The 21,280-nt window shown below is 40.5% G+C and overlaps 1 pseudogene; it reads left to right on the top strand.

Moving 5' to 3' along the window:
- The window catches only part of LOC121871026, a 111,814-nt pseudogene that overhangs the window by 88,648 nt on the left and 1,886 nt on the right, over positions 1-21,280 (top strand).

Genomic DNA, 21,280 nt, shown 5'->3' with positions numbered 1-21,280 from the left:
TGAAAACATGTTGAGGTCGGCTCGTAAAAAACTCAATAATCGAGGGATTGCTCGTTAACCGAAGTTAAGAATCTTATGGAAGGTAACTCGTTAACCGAAATCTCATTAACCAAAGCGCTCGTTAACCTAAGGATCACTATATATATATATATATATACACAGTATATATATATACACAGTATATATATATACAGTCAACCCTCACTTTACTTTGTCCCACATTCCGCGTTTCCACGTTTACGCGGTACCCTGCCGAAACAGGAATGCTCACATTCCGCGGTGCGTGTACCCCTTTACGCGGAGAGCGGCTGGCAAGCCGCGCCATTTTTGGATCCAAACCTCCCACCATCTCTCCCTCCCTCTCCCGCCATCCGCCATGCTGTGTAAGCGGCGCGAGCATGGTGCGCACAAGGTCGCCCAGTCATCGAAACATTACCGAGTTCTTCACCCGCCACCCACCACAGCCGGCCCAAGTCAGTGATAGTGATAATTATAGTGAGGATATGGACTTATATGGACTTTGAGGGGTTTGACAAAGAGGCCCTGCAAGCCTTTGTGGTGGATAGTGATACAATTGATACAAGTGATACAGGTGAGGGCCAATAATCTGCCCTCTGCCTCGGAACCAACCGCCCATCCCCGTGTGCCCAGCCATCTTTTCTACTAATGTAAGTGTTAAAAAACCTAATGTTATTGATATTTCTCTTAACTATTAATTGTGTGTGCATACCATCATAAAATTAAGATGTAATTTTCACTACAACGTAGGTATTGTGTCTGAAAAAGTGGAGTTTGGGGGTCGGGCCAGTCTCTATTGGAATTAATCCCTTATGTTCTGTTGTTCACTTTACGCGTTTCTCACTTTCTGCGGTACCCTGTGGGTTGAATTAACCGCGTAAAGTGAGGGTTGACTGTACCCTGCCTTTCCAGCACCAAGCTGCATTGTACATCCAATACAACATGTATACAGAGAGCACATTGTGAGTTTCCTTTATGAAGTGCCAAACATCACATAACCCCATAAAACGCTTTGTTTTAGATCCAATATACTACCGGTTTTTTATTGCCTTAAATGCCTCGCCATATCCACGTCACCGGGAGAAATCGCTGATTGGTTGTTAGCTATTTGTGCTGCTTGGACCCTGCTTGGGCCCTGCGCACAAATCAGAAGCAGCGTATCTAATGCGTTAGCTTGTAGTGGATTCCTCCACAAATGCTGGCTGACCGACCCCGCGAGATTCAGGTCAACTTACATGACACAACTATTAAGGACCTCCGGAGTGAGCCAAAGCATGTAAACGACCACAAGCTATTCTGTTGTGACCATGCTGCCTTTCCAGCACCAAGCTGCATTGTACATCCAATACAACATGTATACAGAGAGCACATTGTGAGTTTCCTTTCTCCATCCCATCCTGAGTGTGAACCAAACATCACATAACCCCATAAAAGGTGACCCCCGGAGATTCGCACTCACACAGGATGGAGGAGAAATATCTCATAACCCCACAATTGGTGACCCCCGGAGATTCACACTCACACAGGATGGAGGAGAAACATCTCCTGTAAACCCACAAGCTATTCTGTGCATAAAAAACGCCTTATGTCCGCGGACCATAAAGCTGCGTTTACACCAAACGAGTCGATTCGAGTCATCAGAGTCATTTGACTTGTTTTATTTCACATAGAAAGAATCAAGAGTCACATTTGTCAATATCCTGCCAGATGTCAAGCGGTATGGACACACATTCTCTCGCAGCCTTACATACTGTTGTGGATTTGGCGGCGAAGGAGGAAGAGGAACCGAGTATGGCTGCAGGAACTCGACACCAAATGACCAGATTTGGGTGCTTTTAGTCATTTGTTTCCAGACTTGCTAAATCACCCAGACAAATTCTACCATTTCTTCAGAATAACAATGGAAAACTTAAGGAGGCTGGTTTATATGACAGGAATATCTGTAAAGAAAATGGAAACAAACTACAGATGTGCCATTGGAATTGAAGAAAGAATAGCCATATTTTTAAGGTAAGGGTTGTATTTGATTTGAAACATATTATTGACAGGTAAAGAAATATTTGAAGAATAATATTGACAAATTATTATGAGACAATATCTTGAAAAAAATAATCTTATAGGTAATTGAGAGATACACCACAACAGACTCATGATGACTGATGAAAAAATGGGTCTGGCCGTATTCATGAATCGATTCAAATCGACTTGGCGTGACTCGAATCAACTCGACTCCCCTGGTGTGAACGGTTTCTGCAAAATTTAACATAACCTTAACCTGGCATAACTTAACACCTGCTGTGGGCAAACTTACTGTTACTAAGAAGAGGGGGGGGGAGCGGCTGTGAAGTCTTCCATATTCGCCAAAGAAAAAATGTCAATCAGAGTTATCCAATATCAGAAAGCTCCCCTATGCCAATATACTAGGTAAACCCATGTACTTGTAGTACTAACCTGTGCCAAGGTAGCGAAGAGTGTCAGACAATCGTTCACCCAGAGAAACTGACTTCCTCAAGTGAGTATCCTTCTTAGATATGAGTGGCATCACCATCTGCAGTTTTGGATTTAGCTCCCTCCCCCCTCATAATAGTTCTATCAATTGCATGTTCTGAATTCCCGGTGTACTCTATGTTTGTTAACTTATACAATATAACCAAACTAAACATTACCTAACCCCCTAGCTGGGGGCTCTGACCCAGGACTCCTGGGCCCCCAAACGCTCTGTAATAACCAAGCGTAGTGAAGTCAGCCTCCACGCGAATATAAATAGCCGTTGCAGTATTTCTTACTTTACTCTGCGTCAGGGTCGGTGTCTGAGGCAGAGACCAGAGCAAGTCGTGGGTTCCTCTGTTTTCAAAAGTTCCTTATTTTTAGAATGAAATAATACAATAAACTTCCAAATACAGTAATCGAAATCGCACCCAGCACATAATGGCTCAATGTTGCAACTGATTAAAAATGTCCCGCATCCTACCACTCACGCAGAATATCGAACTCTAATTGGTTAAATCAAATGTTGCGATTTTTCATTGGATTTGGTTGGATGCCGCCACCCCCCCTTCCGCGAGTGCGCAACTCAATACCCTCCCTCCCATGCATGCGAACTTATGAACACACAATTTGAGCAACAGCGTAGTGGCAACAGGTGCTCTGATTTTATTCTTTTTAAAATTCAATAACTTCCTTATTATCAATTTTGCAAAGGAAGTGTAATATAAGAAAATTATCATAGAAAACAAAAATCTATCGATTGAGTGTAGTGAATTTCTGGAATTCTGTGGTTGCTGTTTAATGCAATATTACCGGAAATTGTAGAATGACTGGGTGTCTTCCAGTCGCATTTCCTGTGCTAAATTATGGTAAACACTTTTATCTTCTATTCTTGCCAACCAATCGCGTACCCACAATCATTTCTTTTTCGTCTTGGGCTTTTTCAACAGGACCAGACATCTCACTAAAGTGGTTAATGGTGCCATAGAAACATATAAATCCATTCTGCTCTCCAACTGAGCTCAAACTAGCCGTGCGAGCTGGGTGCCTGGACAACGGTTCCTTTCCCCGGTGTGAGGATCGTACCGCTGACTTATGGCCTGTGGATGAAATACTATCGTGGATTTAGTGGATGTAAAACTCTAGTGTGATCGTAGCTTTAGGTGCATTATTATGAATCACTCCTGGCCCACCAACCTTGGCCCACTGTTGATATCTGCGTACAGCATCATTGTGAGTCAGGTCTAGTCGAGGTACACTTGTGTTGCCTTTTTTTAGCTAGTATACATCTATCTGATGCTTATGTTTAGAGGTGTGGCGACTTTTCAAGCTCCTTTTTTCATCTTTTTATCAAGCAGAGATTATAACCTTGTCATTAAGGCCATTTTATCCTGAAAATATCACAAGCATTATATGGTAAATTTGCATTAGTGCACACAATTCTGTTAGAAAGTTTACTAGTGTATTTTTGTGTGTTTCGCTTGGTTCTGACCTTCACTTCCGTTTGAAATTGCCCGTTTTTTTAGTTATCGGGAGTCTTGGGTGGGGCGTTTTCCGACAAAAATTATGGCTAAGCGAATACAAAATACACAAAAAAACACTAGAAAAACATAAACCAGACCTGACCTAACATAACCTAACCTAACCTAACTAACTCTCACCATATGATGGAATCACTTATGTCTTACCTTAGTTCCTTTGTGATCACTGATGATGTACGAACACCAGTGGTGGGCACAGCTAAACGAAAAGTTAGCTTCGCTAGCCGCTAATCCGCTAACTAAAAAGTTAACTTCGCTAACGCTAAACCGCTAAACAGCTAAAAAATTTAGCGGAAGCTAACGCTAACCGCTTACTTTTATTATATGGATTAAGCTTCGGTTTTTTTCGGGGAGGGCTCTAAAACCCTTAAAAACAGACCTAGAGAGCTGAAATTTTCATATGTTGTCTTGTAGCTTAGACATAGAGCTTTCCAAAAAGGTATAGCACGCCAAGATCAGATAATGATCAAGGTGTACACAAATAATCAAATGAAATTAAACATTAATTTAGATTCAAGTTTCAACATACACTTTATAATCTTTATTTACTGTACGAAAAGACAGAAAGTTGTAGGGGTATCGAGATATTAATGTTGTCTAGCACTCAGGATGGAAGGAAACTCTAATGTGGTTTTCTTGTATAATATAAGTTATATTATAGACAGTCTGGTGCCGGAGATGCAGTGTGGTGGGGAGCTGCTCAGTAGAAGACGTTCGGTGAGTAGCGTGTTGAAGGAGGTAGATGTGCAGGAGCTTCGTTAGAGAAGATGTTGCCTGTTGCTGGCCTCCTGGTTGAATAAATGTTAACAGCGTGGAGCTTGCTGGAGGAGGTGTTGCTTGTTCAGGAAGATGGGCAGAATGAGAGTTGGTTGGTTGAGGAAGCTCAGGGAAGGACAGCTGGTGGGTCGCCATGCTCGCTGGCGGGAGCGAGGACCGCCAGGCAGGCGAGGAGATGCGAGGGCTGCCAGGCAGCGGCGGAGGAGGAGGTGTTGCTTGTTCAAGAAGATGGGCAGAATGAGAGTTGGTTGGTGAGGAAGCTCAGAGAAGGACAGCTGGTGGGTCGCCATGCTCGCTGGCGGGAGCGAGGACCGCCAGGCAGGCAAGGAGATGCGAGGGCTGCCAGGCAGCGGCGGAGGAGGAGGTGTTGCTTGTTGTAGAAGAATGGTCAGAATGAATCTCAATGGAGAGACAGAGCTTATATACCCAGGAACAGCCGCCAGTCCTCTATGAATCATGTTGGGAAAACCCAGAAAGTTGCCGGTGACTAGTTTCGTTGCTAAGCAACGGTAACATCTGGTTGGTTGCTAGGGAGGCGGTAGCAGGTGGTGGCAGCTACGCAGTTTGTAGGGGAGACGTCCACTACAATACTCCCCCTTCCCTCCAGGCGGTGTAGGAGACTTGTTGTTTGTAGAGTTGCTTAGCACATGTGAGGCAGACCGGGCGGTGCATGCCTCATGTGAGACAACGGCGATGGCGTGATGAGCCGATCGCTGAAATACAACTGTCTAGATACACACTATCTGTGGGAGAAGGGAGAAAAAGGGTGTGTGGAGGCGATGATGGTGTGCTTCCCTCACGACAGGTACAGGGTCGTCAGATGCGCCTGCTGGGGTGTGTGTGGGCCTGGGTGCAGTGGGCTGGGCCTGGGTCTGCTGCAGCAGCAGAAGTGCGTCAGCAGCAGCAGCTTAGGGCTCGTGACAGCAGCTGGGTCCACGACAGCAGCAGGGTGCAGGACATTAGCAGGGAGTACCTGAGGGAGAAAAGAGGGTGTGTGTGGGTCTGGGTCAGGAACAGAGGCCGCGTCAGGGGTTATTGCTGGGCCGGGGTCGGCGTCTGAGGCAGGACGGGTGTGCTGGGGTCGTCAGAATGTGGTGCGTGGGGCAGGAAGAGGAGCCGGTGTCTGCTTGAAGACTGGGAGCATGATCAGTGTCTCCTCCATCCTGTGTGAGTGCTAATCTCCGGGAGTCACCATTTGTAGGGGTATCGATATATTAATGTTGTCTAGCACTCAGGATGGAAGGAAACTCTAATGTGGTTTTCTTGTATAATATAAGTTATATTATAGACAGTCTGGTGCCGGAGATGCCGTGTGGTGGGGAGCTGCTCAGTAGAAGACGTTCGGTGAGTAGCGTGTTGAAGGAGGTAGATGTGCAGGAGCTTCGTTAGAGAAGATGTTGCCTGTTGCTGGCCTCCTGGTTGAATAAATGTTAACAGCGTGGAGCTTGCTGGAGGAGGTGTTGCTTGTTCAGGAAGATGGGCAGAATGAGAGTTGGTTGGTGAGGAAGCTCAGGGAAGGACAGCTGGTGGGTCGCCATGCTCGCTGGCGGGAGCGAGGACCGCCAGGCAGGCGAGGAGAAGCGAATGGAGCCAGGCAGCGGCGGAGGAGGAGGTGTTGCTTGTTCAAGAAGATGGGCAGAATGAGAGTTGGTTGGTGAGGAAGCTCAGAGAAGGACAGCTGGTGGGTCGCCATGCTCGCTGGCGGGAGCGAGGACCGCCAGGCAGGCGAGGAGATGCGAGGGCTGCCAGGCAGCGGCGGAGGAGGAGGTGTTGCTTGTTGTAGAAGAATGGTCAGAATGAATCTCAATGGAGAGACAGAGCTTATATACCCAGCAGCAGCCGCCAGTCATCTATGAATCATGTTGGGAAACCCCAGAAAGTTGCCGGTGACTAGTTTCGTTGCTAAGCAACGGTAACATCTGGTTGGTTGCTAGGGAGGCGGTAGCAGGTGGTGGCAGCTACGCAGTTTGTAGGGGAGACGTCCACTACAAAGTATTAAACGAATCCAAAAACTATAGTACTGTATAGCATAGGTAGCAAATAGCATCATGCCAAGATCAGATGATGATCAACTTATTCAAGGTGTACACTGTACACAATTTCACAAATAATTGATTTGCATTCTCATACAACCTATCGGCCTTATTCATGTAAATATACAATACCAACCACATACACATTATACCAGTGCATTTTTATATAACTTATTGTTGGTCTTAGTTATTATACCAGTACATTTTTATATAACTTATTGTTGGTCTTAGTCATGTAAATAAACAGAAAACTCTAAACTTTACAGTACTAACACGCAGTGATCCAAGCGTGTCTGACTGGCTGTTGGAGACATGCGTCGCAGCATCACACACTTACAACAGACAGAAACAAATACAGTATGTATAAATTTTGTTAGAGGACTTAAAGTTAGAGGAACTAAATTTATCGGAAGCTAATTGGTCCGCTAATGGTTTCCAAAGTTAGCGAAAATGCTAATCCGCTAACGAAAAAGTTAGCTTCTCTAATTAGCGGTTAGCGGAACCGTGCCCACCACTGACGAACACCAACGTCTCTTCTTTGTCGTGGGGATAAGGGACAAGTTACCATAATGCTACATATGTTGGTCTTGACGATATTTACATTTGTTCTTACACTTAGCACACTTTACTGTGGTCGGGAGAACACCGTGAGATAGAAAAAATGATGTAGCTTGTTCGTTTTTTTTCCCCTAAAACGAGCAATGAACTGTAATTGAAGTGACACCCGTTGCAGACTTCCATGGTTGGAAATTAATTTGAATTTCGAATTGACCCAAAATAAAAATCGAATTTGATATGGCCAAAAAATACCACAAATTAAACCACAAATCATTTTAATTGGTGGCAAAAAAAAATATGCTTTTGATTGGCTGTGTGACATGTACGAGAACGCATGGAGACACGCAGTATGGGAGGTGAGGTAGGCGATAATGGCGGAAGATTAATGGAAGAAAATAGAGAAAGATTTTGGAAGCGATATCTCCGTTATTATATGTTTGCGAAGGTAATGTAACAGAAGAAAATGACCTTATATTAAGACCTCTTTTTCGAATATGATAATAGATTTGGGGTAGGAAAGTTGAGTGCACAAATGCAAAAATACCCATCATATTCACTGGTGTCTCGCTTTAACGGGATTAAATAGGTTACTATCGCTCTGTCAAGTCATCTGATCAAACATGGAGTGTCACCACTTCCTGTTATTTCATTTGTCTTTATCGTACCACTTGATTTCAAGAGGAAAACGTGTAGATATGTAGGCCTTGTTAGGTTAAAATTCAATTTAAAGAGGGCGGAATGATAATGTTATGGGAACGGACTGTGATCAACAGGAAATACCTAAAACAACATGTAATATTTGCTGGACAGGCTATCTTTAAGCCATTATGTATTATGTAGACTTAGAGAGAAAAGGTGAAGCAGAGCAAATCGCTAGAATTTCCCTTTGGGTAGCCTATTATTTTACTTTCGGACATAACTCCCCCAAAAGTTATAAACTACTGAAACATTTATATCTCGCTATTCTGAGCATTTTCAATCCCATATATACATGGCGGAAATGGATAATAGTGACACAATTGAATTTAATTGATTTTAAGTAGTTTTTAGTATGAGTAAATGTTATATGCGCATCACGCATGCGAAATGTTGACTGACGTCATCCAGTCGTGACCAATGAGGTATAGATATCTTCACGCGATTTTTTTTTTTACCAATCACATTTTTTTTCAAAGGAAGCAGCCTGGATAATTTCATTGACCAGTTTTACAATGACCGTGGTGGAGGTTGGTTGTCTTTTGTATTCCTAGGATTATTTTAAGTTTCTTGCCGAGTTTTACGAGAAAGACGATCATTCTATCCAATTCTTACGTATCCCTGGTCCTTCCACTTCTAACTTAAGGTATTGTACTTTCGTACATGGCGTGCCCCAAAGATTTCAACTACTGAAACATTTAGGTTAGCTTAAGCTAGGCCTACCTGGGGTCCGGGGGAGCCCTTGGCTAGGAGTTAGGTTAGGTTTTGTTAGGTCAGATGACTCGTTTTCTCCCCCACTCAAAAACTCCGATTTTTAGGCTCTCCTCCATTATTGTTGAGGAGGGTTAAAACAAGCAATTTCCGCCAAAACTGAAGGTCAAATTCGTCTAAAACACCAAAATACACTGAAAAACCATATTGGTCAACCCCTTGGGACTCTTGTCCTAAAGTAAAAAGTTACCTCTCTTTGTTGATGTGATGGAGATAAACCAAACTACGTGGACTGTTATGCAAATTCATGTTGGTCATTATTTTAATAATATATGTGTTTTCTGAGACGGGAGGACACCGGATCTGATTGGCATACTTTAGATGAGTCTTACAATGTGGAGTAATGTGAACTGAAATATACCAAATCCAAGATCGCTATAATCTTACTTATAAGGTGTCAACAGTAAATCCGGTTTTTTTTATTAATTATTCACTTAGTAATGGTCACTGCTTGGAGCTTTACACAATGAGTGTTGAGGTACGTTCATGTTAAGTGACTCACATGTAAACACTAACGAAAAAGTTATCAATATCTTAGTACAGGTTATTATGTATTCGTTATATCCAATGTTCATTTACTTGAAAAATGAAAAGAACATCATTTGATATCTTGTCTTATCTTACATTCTTAGGAAATGTTTCTGGTTATTCAAATTTAATTAAGATTTAGGGAAATATTTAAAATGCTGATGTAACATTTTTTATTTTCTTTAACTCACCGCTTGACTCCTACCGTAGAGGTTCGCACTTTTGTCTTCCTGTTTGAGATGGAATTATATAAGTGTGAAAAAAGTCACGACACTGCAGTAGTATACAAATAAAATAAATTCTCATGAAATATCATATTTTGCCAATTACTGCGTAGTTTTGTCAATTGTCATGTCTCCTAGTGAAGGCCACCGTTCACACCTCAGGCGTCGTTCTCTCCACACGAGTTCTGGTTCAGCTTTTCATTGGACTGTACTACTGTATATTCTGCCATTTCACTGAAGTAAAATATTAAAAAATGTGTTTGCATCGAAATAATATATTTCAGTTTGATTATATTTTCAAGGCACCACACCTATCAAAAGTAAAATGAAACAGTTATATAACTGTAGATGGTAATAATGGCCTCGCTGGGCTGGATTTCCCGCCCTGACGTCCTGGGGCTGGCCCAAGACGTCCCACTGCCTGGGAAAGATAATCAATAAAAATCTTAAGTTGATGTTTTTCTGTAAGTCGCCTACTATTCCATGTAATTAATTGTGCCGAGTTTGATATCAGCGACTCTTAAGGGATAGAACTGCTAAACACGAATGCACCAACACTGTTAACCCACCCCCCTTTCCTTTCCAATATTAATGAAGCTACTGATACTTGTCAGTGTTATTGTTAAGTATCTGCAAGTTTCGTAACACCAACTACAGTAACAATGTAGGCCTACTGGTTATAATCGATATCTTGATCAAACGCTTAAAATTTCAAATCATTTAGTAGGATTACCGTAAATTTACATAAGATTGGTTTTGAGCATTGAATTTAAAGCTTTACAGTTGGTTATAACTGAGGTCATCCCTGTCAAGGTCATGGTCAAAGGGTTTATAGACCTTGATCCTTGTCAGTCTAAAGAAAGAAAACATGATGACGTGATCTTTCTCGTTGTTCACCCTGGAGAAAAAACAAGGTGACGTAATGCCGCCCGGTGGAGGATCTCCGCTCAGGCGCTCAGCCGCTCACCACAAGGGCCAAGGCCCCGGCGCCTCAGTTTTCACGCTACCCACCAACAGGTAAGACATACCTCCTGTCCTCCGTTTCCCAGCTGTTGCTCCTACCCGCCTAACTCCACATTTCTCGTTATCCTGTATTCATATATTGTTTTCATGTGAATATTCTAGAATTAGTGTATTTTAGGCGCTTTCACATAACGGTGTTTGTGTTACTTTTACTTTTATCCTCTTCACCACTGATCGGCTCGTTAGCCGCTTGGGTGATCGGTCACGTCTCTTTACTTTTACTTTTATCCTCTTCACCACTGATCGGCTCGTTAGCCGCTTGGGTGATCGGTCACGTCTCTTTTACGCACTGTTGGCAAGTACTAGGCATGCACCGGCTCCTGGGTTGGTCAGTGCTGTTCCTTGTGCCACTTAATTTGGTGCAAGTATAAAGAACTCGTTTCATATCGGTTAGAATTTGATCTTTAAATATTACTGTACTAGTTGAGTGTGCGTGTGTTGTATAAGTAAGACTACGTGCTATTATATTACCTGAATTTGGGGTTCTCTTACGTAGAGCGAGGGGGCATATGATCAAATTGTCTAGATGGACGATGGGGTTAAAGATGATAATATACTACGTGAACCACCAAATCGGGAGCGAACACGGATCAGTAGCTTTCAGTTAGACATGTGTAGACTGCGTAAGGAAATAGATAAACATTGGTTCGAAATAGAACAAATTACTGTACCAAATACTAGACATCATTAACTTAGTCAGTGGGAACATTTTAATATAAGTTGGACAAATTTAATATCAGTGTAAAGACTGCCTTGTGTGGGCCAATAATACTATTGTAGTTTCCTTTATTCTTATGTTCAAAGTTTGGCGAAGAGAGAGACACTTGAGTTTACAGATAGTTTAGGGGGGAATGATACACTACCATCTGAAAGTGACTTGACGAGATGGGTGGAATTCTTCAATAAGATGTCGTATATTAAAAGAGGAGAGACAGTGCTAAGCGGAGTAAGACGCGCACTTGGAACACAGGACAATACAGTGAAGGATTAGCACAAGCAGGAAGTACATTAATGAGCGACTTCACTTACCCAACTTTTTTTTAGAGAGATAGTTCAGTATAGGATGAAGGGGTTTGACTATACTCATCAAACAGAGTGAGGGAGTTTTCCTAGGTGACGGACGGTATATGAGTATTAAGTCCACACTCCGGATTCGGTTCAATGAGACATCAGGAGAGGGGGGAGAGGTGAGCATCGGTAATGCCGCGGTGTTGCATCTGCTTAACCGGATGCGCCTAAAAGATTGTAGCGTTGAGAATGGGACATGTCACATGATAATACAATCCGGCAGTGTAATCAAGTATATGTGGATTTTATCTTCACCAAAGACAACTGATTGTCTCCTCTCCTTAAGTACGTACGTGATTAAATAACTTATTCAATGAAAACCCATCGAAGTGAAAACATTTGCATTTCCTGACCATAACCTTCATCCGATAATTTTAAATATAAAAACATCACCGGTAGTTGTCATAACACAAGTGTCTTAGTGACTAGCGGGATAGAAAGAGCTCTCGAGATGACAGAGATGTCACAGCTCCAGATCGGTGTTATCGAAGAGCAGTTTCAGGGAACTCACTGTGGTCTGATTGATCCTATAATGTTTTGGTCTGACTCTCACTAAAGCAATTTGTAATACCACAAAGCTTGTTGAGAAACTTAACCTAGTGTGGTAATGTTTGTGTCACCCTTTTTTGTATGTCTAGTATAGGTGTGTCAAAACCAGTCGTGCTTTCTCTTTTCTGAGGATGGCAGGCATGAACGTCTATATCACAGCAGAAACTGTACGTACGCACGTACGTGGTGTTAACAGTATTGAGCTGTTAGGTTCTCCAGATTTGGCTTCACCAGCTGGGTAAAAAGGTCAGGCAACTGAACGATATATTAACGGATACAATTTATTTCCTCGATTCAGCACACGCAAGAAGATCAATATTGAATATAAAGGAACAATCTCAAGTTGGTTGAAATGAGGTTTGAAAGGTCAGTCTCCAGCATCACTTTTTTAACAATCTATGTCTTTGTTTACCCTGATGTCCTTGACGATGTAATGTTGGTATATTATACAACATGTAATAGCAGCTCTCACTGACTATTACATTAATGAGAGATGATTCATCACCAGGTCAGGGGCGCTAACCATCAGTCTTCGTTTACATCGGTTGGTAAGATTGTCCCGGGAGAGAGAGAGAAAGTAAGTAGATAGATAGAGGGCCCAGGGCCCTCCCTATCCTACTCCCACCCCCTCCCCTCGCCTTTGTTCTATTCCTTCCCACGCGTCCAGTTTCTGTTACAACTTATCACGTTAATTAAACCCTGGAATGGTATCTCACACCTGGGTTACTAGAGAAGTAACTTGGCCAGAAATTGAAAACACAGCAGACTGCATTAATAATAAACATGGAAAGGCTATAATAGACAATGGCAGTCTTTTTGGTGAAGTCATATTTGTAAAGAAGTTCCCAAATGACTGTGGCAGGAAGAAAGAATGGGAAAATGCAGGGACTAACCGTGAAGCAAAATGGGTTTAGATGTTTAAACACTTCAATGAAAAGAACATATCTGTTCCTAATCGCATGCATGTCATTGAATTTGTCTTTTGTTTGTCTGGATCATCAGCCCCAGTAGAAAGGGTCTTCTCGATTATGAACAATGTTTGGTCTCAAGACCGTAGCCTCGTGGCAGAGAGTACTGTTAAAGCCTTGCTTTCCTGCAAAGTTAATATTGATTTAGCTTGCTCACAGTTTTATGACAAAATAAGAAATGACAGAAAGATGCCAAAGAAAGTACTGTCGAGTGAGAAGTACAGTATGCAGTATGGATGGTCAAAGACAAAGGAAAAAAAAAGTAAATTGTGTATTATTGTGGTATAGTATACTTGTGTATATGATTTACAACTTATTGCAATTATTCATTCTATGATGTTTGAAACAGGAATTTAGGTGATATTTTTCATTATTACGTTCCTGAACATTTTTTTCCATGTAAAAAGTCAAAGTAGAAGGAATATTATTTTAACTTGCTCACAGTTTTGTCAGAAACATGATAAAGAAAGTACTACTTAGTGACAAGTATAGCTGGTCAAACAAAACAGTATATTGCAGAAACAATGGAAAAGAAAGTACTGTACTGTACTACTGAGTGATAAGTATGGGTGGTCAAACTAAAGACTATATTGCAGAAAAAATACAATTTGTATTTTCTTTGTGAATTATATTATTTGCAACTTATTAAAAACAATATTAAAATTATGTATGAAACAAAGGAATTTAGGTTTAGCTGATATTTTCCAATACAGTATTATGTTCCCGAAATTATTTTTTTCCATGTAAAAAGTCAAAGTAAAAGGCAAATATATCTAGTATAATACCACGGCCTCATTAAATTAATCCTTGTCCCGGTTTGGACATAAAAAATTATGGTAAGCCTATTTACACATAATGTACCGAAGTTCTGATGGGTTCTTACTCCCTTCACCTTTTTGTGTTTTATGTGTGGGGAACTTCTGTCTTGGAAGACAGAAGTTATGAAGTATAGAAGTTGAATACTGAGGTTATGACTATAGTCGTCATATTTTTGCCATTAGTTCATTATTATGTGCTAAGTAGCAATCATAATCAGCGTCGATGATAAATGATATCGGACTTAAGATATCGGAGTGATCATACTGTAGAAAGGTTGGTTTAGAACTTTAGGTTAAGACTTTGTGCTAGTGTTTAGGTTAAGACTTCCGAGACATTCAAAACATGGGTTATAGCAGTTAACTATTTGAGTCATAAATTATTCTATATGACAAAACACTATAATTAGTTGAAAGGTTTAAAGTGTGAGTTCATCATTTGAAATCGACGAATTTTAGCAGCCTATCAGGAGAAAACTTTGGGTCTGGAGTCTGGCATATACCTGTACTAAAACGCTATCCGCACTTAAATTAGTTTTTAGTGAGTATCGTACAAGCGAGACATCCACGCACAGACACACGTGCGTCATGACAATCTCTCCTAATAAGGTAATAACTGAATACTTCTTCCCTTTCAAGTTGATGATATTTATTGTTTGTTGTACAGAATGTTGTGGGCGGGGCTGGTGAGCTTGGCGGCGGTGGGCGTGGCGGCCCAGGATCGGGTGGCCTCGAGAGCTTGTTTCCACCACCCGTCAGATGGAGGCAACATTTACGACTTCGAAGAGTTGGACCTATTCGAGACAAGGAATGTCTCGCTGTCCGACTACCGTGGCAAGGTGAGTCCCCTTACATGGCCTGCCATCCTTTATCCGGTTGACTTATCTTTAACTGAGTGTAATTTACTCCCCTAAGTCTGCATCTTCCAGAGTTACTTTCTCCCTTTGACCCGTCGTCCACCGTACATTACCTAACCGAAAAAGGAGAACATAACCGGTTGACTCCCTTAAAGCTAAATGTGGTTCCCTGAGAGATCAATACAATACGGTATTACGTCTTATAAAAAGGTCGTTCAGATATCTAGACGAGCCGTCCCTCGTAACGATCTTCAAAGGTGAGGTGCTTCCACTTTTGGACAATGGAGTTAAAGGTGATAATAATATACTACGTGAACCACCAAATCAGGAGCGAACACGGAGCAATAGCTTTCAGTTAGATATATGTAGACTGAGGAAGGAAATAGATAAACATATCCCCGAGATATGCTAGAAACTATAAGTTGATTGAAAATGTCCACAGGAGGGCCATCAGAGAGATTAGAGCTCCTGGTATTACAGACGGGCGAAGGGTAACCTAATTGAGGTGTATAAACATCTCGGAGGACACTACTCAGTCGAGTGTCCATACCTGGAGCTGGCGGACGCCCGCCCCACAAGGGGTCATAGTTGAAGAGGCCACAAGTCCTGAAAACTGTGAGGGCAAACTTTTTTTGGAGTGAGAACTGTGAGCCCTTGGAACAACCTGCCTTTGGCAACAACACAACGATGACAATCGGTTGGCGTCTTCAAAACTATAAATTTCTAGATACTTTCTGTCAACCCCACTTGGGAGAATACATTACTGTATTAATTTTGGCTCTTTGAGAAGACTGGTCCACAGGCTAGTGGGTAACGGGACAGGGAAAGGTCTTTGGATCCTGCTCCTGATGACAATAAAGGTTCATAATGTGCAGGGATATTTTTTAAAGGAGGCATACTTGGATATTGTGGTTGGCATTTGAGTAGGCCAAACGGCCTGTTGCACCAATTGTGTTTATCCACCAGCTACTGGGCATCATTTTTTTAACACAGCGTCATTTGTTTTATAAATCACAATAAGTGAACCGTATGATGATGAATAGATAAGAAGACAATTTCCTTTATTCGTTTTTTTTTTATGATCAGTTTTTCTCTATAATTCCTTGATGGTTGAATGACTCGACCCCATGAGAGAGCTCACAGGAGGCAGAGGGTGTGGGTGTCCTCGTAACCATATACGGTAGGTGGTTGATGGACCCTGGCTAGGTAGGCAATAGTCACTTGTGAGGTATTTTATTACGACAATGAAGGTGAATCATGCTGTTAGAAGTTTGAAGTTAGTGTAATATTTTATTTTAATCAGATTGTTTGTTTTTATTTTTGTATTTTTAATTCGTATTATGGAATCTTAAGTTAACGTTTATTCCTCGTAATAAACGAATAATTAGCCAACTTTCCTGAATCCTGTTTGGCGTATAATAAAGTTTCCTGTCCCAGAATATAGAATACAGTCCCCTAAATTGTATTTCATTATAATGATGTATACTTAAATTTCATAGACTTAAATACAATAAAAAATGCATTCATTTAAAAAAGTAATGGTGTTTTATTCAGTTTTATACGCCCATGATAAAAATTCCTTTAGGCTATATTTTTTGGTCATGATTCTAAACTCTGGCGCAGTTCACTAACTGTTAACACAGATGGCATCAGCTGTCGGAATTTCAGACTCTAGTTTATCGAACACGCTGATTGGTTCAAATCCAGCACTTCGTCTGTTAATCGGTAAATTGATGACGTAGTCGGTAAGCCGTGACGTCACTGCTCCGACAGTCGGTAAATTACCGACTTTAGGAAATATGCTTTTTCATGGCTAAAATACCATATAGAATACACATAAATAAATTTTAGATGTATTTAATTACCTTACCTACATTTTACGAGCGATATTTTAGCAGAATTATATTCTGCTGAGTCACACACGAAGCGATATCGCGAGTCGAGACAAGGAAGCCAACGGTCTGTTCCAATGTGATCTCATATAACACTCTGAATGGTGTATAATGCAGTGTTTATTATTCAGAAATTTATAAAACTAATGACAGGAACAATGAAATTCACCGAGTATGAGGACTACTCTAATATAATTACTGTATCTGGAATCTTCTTTACCCCTCACCAGACATATTATAGAAAATAGTAATTACGTCATGGACTCGCAACCACTCACAACGCGAGCAGTTGAACCAATCAGCGTGTTCGGTAAACAAGATTCGGACAGCCCTACCGGTGACTACCAGAGACGACTACAGTTATGTAAACTACGTCCGGAAGGGTTACCTACGGAGATTGTCTCACTGCATTCCAATTTTATCGTACTTTTATGCACTACTGTAAGGTAAATTGTATTGCTCATAATTTACTTTCGTCATCAACTACTTCAAGATAGTAGCCTATGGACTGTAAACAGGCGAAAAGGCGGGGGCGAATCTTATATGACCGAAAAGGCTTTGTGTGCGATGGGGGACGGTGGGAATTTGTTACAAGTGCCAGCCAAGTCTTACGTATTTATCCATTATGGCTTGTAGGTAGGATCCGGATTTTCAGAAAATCTTACATTAATGGGAATAACTCACCGCATTAATTAAACACGGTCTCCGTGCAGTTTCGCTGACATCGTTACGTCGTTGTTCAATGAACCAGTAAGATGTGTTTTCTCATCAAACCTTTGGGATTTCCGATCCAGCGTCAAAGTAGTGTCGGCTCTCAGCTACACTAAAGCCGACTGGCGGTCACCACACACAACGGGATTTTTATTATATTGATTTTTAAATATATATATATATATATATATATATATATATATATATATATATATATATATTATATATATATAATATATATATATAATATATATAATATATATATATATATATATATATATATATATATATATATATATATATATATATATATATATATATATATATATATATATATATTTGCATCAACCCAAGCTAGACTGCATGATGAACACGAAAGGTGCTGTGTAATGATGCAATACTAACTGTTAAACTGGCGCTCTGCGGGCTGAGCGTTGCCCCTGTAACAGCTGGGAAGACCACCAAATAAAGCAAGAAATGACAAGAAATTTTAGAGGAGCGATCTACAGAAATAGATTTGCTCATACGTATTTTCGACAAGACATTAAATCAGAAAACTTATTCTCTTTTTATGATACATTCACGAATAGCACGATATTGTACACGTATACCATCACCACTCACAGGGTGGTGCGCGTGCACTCTGCTCAACTCTATAACAAAGGAGAGCTGTTGTGAGATAAGTGACACCATATTATTATCTTAAAGATGGTTATATCTCTAGTTGTGTGTAATAGTAAGCGAGCTCCAGATAGCTTGAAATCTTGGGGTGAAAATTTCGATTCTCTTTTATATCGAAGTTTATACTGTACTTCTAACGATTACTGCATTATTTACATAAAATATAAATAACTCTTCCAATAATAGTTGTTCTGTATTTATGAAAACTTTAAAATGCGTTTGTTTCTATGAGCAGTATAATCGCACTTAATAGTCATGAAGGAAGTAAGATCATTTATACTCAGGTTTGAACTACCTGAGCGACAGTACTGTACGCAGAGGGAGGATATGTAGCCTTTTAACAGTGCCTGCATAGGGAGGAGTTGCAGTTGTACCTCGGATGAGGATATTCTTTCAATTGTTCTGTATTTCTGGTTCTGTTATTTACTTTTTTATCCTCTTGACTCACTTAATTTGTTTTATCATTATTAGCATTGTTAAGTAGATATAAGCATTCATCTTAATTGATGTGTAATTACAGGTGGTGCTGATCGTGAACGTGGCCACCTACTGAGGCTACACACACCAGTATACTGACATGAATGTGCTTCAAGAATCATACAGCAACTTTGAGATTCTTGGGTTTCCATGCAACCAGTTCGGGAAGGTAAGTGTTGATGGGGTCACGACCAGTTGATATGGGCGATGGACTCATCACAAGTCTGGACATACACAAGTATCCACCAGAACACTATAACATTAGCATAAATAACCCATTTTATTTTTATATTTACAATTTTCATATTTTACCCGAAAGGCAGCTAATAACCTCACTCTGCCCATGCCCAGTTCATGACAAACTGTACGATAGCATTAAGTTTCGAAGGATCTGTCTGGCAAATGGATCGTCTTTGTTGTCATAAACCTAGCTTAAGATTACCATAAACAAACACTAGTACCACATAAAAAATACCGGGCACCATTTGGTAACCGCAGGTCCCATACTCCACCATAATGTGCCATATTCAAATCTTAGGTGCCATAATATAAACTTCAGTTGCTTATTGCTATGACAACCTAAATTAAAAATAATTTATGATGTCGGATTTAACTTCACCAACAAAGAATGGCAAGTTCATTCTCTAAGTTTAACGTCAAAAAACTTTTTAACCACAAGTGACCTAACCTAACCTTAGTGGGCAAATGTAAACTCTTTGAAGTGAGCGTCATTCGGGTTGAAGAGCAGCCAGGTGAATTTACGTATTGCTTTTATATCTTAACCTAATTTGGCCATATTTAATAAAAGATGATCTTACTATTAAGAAATAACGACAATTGAAAACCTTTGTGCCATATACAAATTTATGTTGTGATGTCCAAACGTCGGAAGCGATGTACTGTGCCAACTTTAACTTAGTACAGTGTCACAAGCTGGAGAAAACGTCTACAATCCTACATGGTACAGTTTTATGTATTAAATAAAGTAAGTCACGGGTTGCGTTAGTCTTACTCAGGTAAACCACTCCAGTGTTGTTTATGGGAAATAAAGAGACCAGGCCACCCATGACTGTCATCGCCATGCCATTAGTGGGTATGTGAGGGGGGGGGGGCGGTAGTTCAGTGTTGTATTGCCCATCTGTCTCACCCCATCACAACCACATTTTGGCAGTGGGCCCCAGACCTTGGATTAGTTAAGACCTGCTCTGTAGACCTAAGAAATGGGTCTTACAGTCCGTGCCACGGCACCGTCAGGAGATTGTGTGTGCAAAACCCCAAGACTTTAGTTAAGTGTAGTGATTAATGGCTCTAGATGCACGGAAAATCTAGCGCGTTAGCTATTCTGTTTGCACGGATGCTTCTGCTGAGTTGTGCCCATGACACCTTGAGAGGGAAAAGCAAACGCCTTGATCAGGCGTTAGCCTTGTGCAGCGCCCGAATAGCTAACAACCAATCAGCGAGTTTCTCCCACTTAAACAAAGTGTAAATATGCGGATCAAGGCCGCTAATGGAGAATATTTTCATTAATATTGTAGAGTTGGGGGCATGTAAGACAATAAAAACTGTGATAAAATTATAAAAATAATTCAATATACGATAGTATATTGGATATGACCTAAAACAAAGCATATGGTGTGAAAGAATTGAAAAGGATTGTGCTTAGTTGAAACCTGTTTTGGCTCCGCCCGTATTTAAGTGGGCCCTGTCTGATTTCATTAGCCAACAGTGCGTAACAGAGACGTGACCGATCGCTCAAGCAGCTAACGAGCCGATCAGTGGTGAAGAGGATAAAAGTAAAAGTTTGGTGTAACAATATAAATAATTTCTCAAATATGATTGAAACCTTAATATCATTATTCATAACATACTTTAAATAAGGGTGAACAAGTTGATTATAGTTCTGTAAGTGCAAAAATTAAGACTTAAACGAACCTGAAATTTGTTGTATTTCGTATACAAATATGCTAAGAAGCGTACAGCTGCTCTGGTTGTTACGTGTGGTTTCAGAGTCGGGGAGAAATTACCTTTACAACGGGCCTAATTATATATATATATATATATATATATATATATATATATATATATATATATATATATATATATATATATATATATATATATATATATATATATATATATATATATTACTTTTTTCTTTCTTTTCTTTCTTTCCATAATTTTCTATATATTTTCTTCACTATTTCTTTCCATATTGTGTCCAAATAACATTTCTCCTAATTTTATTGTTTTCTGAAGACTGTTGTACAACAGTTATTCCTAAGACGTGGTACAATGTCGTATTTTTTGACATTCCGGGAGTAGCTAACGCGTTAGCTATTATGTGCATCTAAAACGCTTTAAGTTAATAAATCCTGCGAAGAAAAGTGATCACTGGTGAAGGCCTGTTTGCTACAAGAGCACTCCAGGCTGACCAAATAAATCTAAGCAGTTAATTCCCCAGGTTAATCAACTCCCCCTGATAAAATTTCGTTTATTGAACCTTAAAGGTGAATGACTCATCTACCTATGCAAATTATGTCAGTGTATGGAACCTTACCAAATAAACATAAGTGCAACTATCTGCCCGTATCTGTGATCCCTATCTT

The sequence above is a fragment of the Homarus americanus genome, unplaced genomic scaffold (assembly GCF_018991925.1).
Source record: "Homarus americanus isolate GMGI-L3 unplaced genomic scaffold, GMGI_Hamer_2.0 scaffold52512, whole genome shotgun sequence".
In the NCBI taxonomy this organism is placed as follows: domain Eukaryota; kingdom Metazoa; phylum Arthropoda; class Malacostraca; order Decapoda; family Nephropidae; genus Homarus; species Homarus americanus.
The sequence above is the reverse complement of the archived record's forward strand: the minus strand, read 5'-3'. Positions and strand labels throughout refer to the sequence as shown.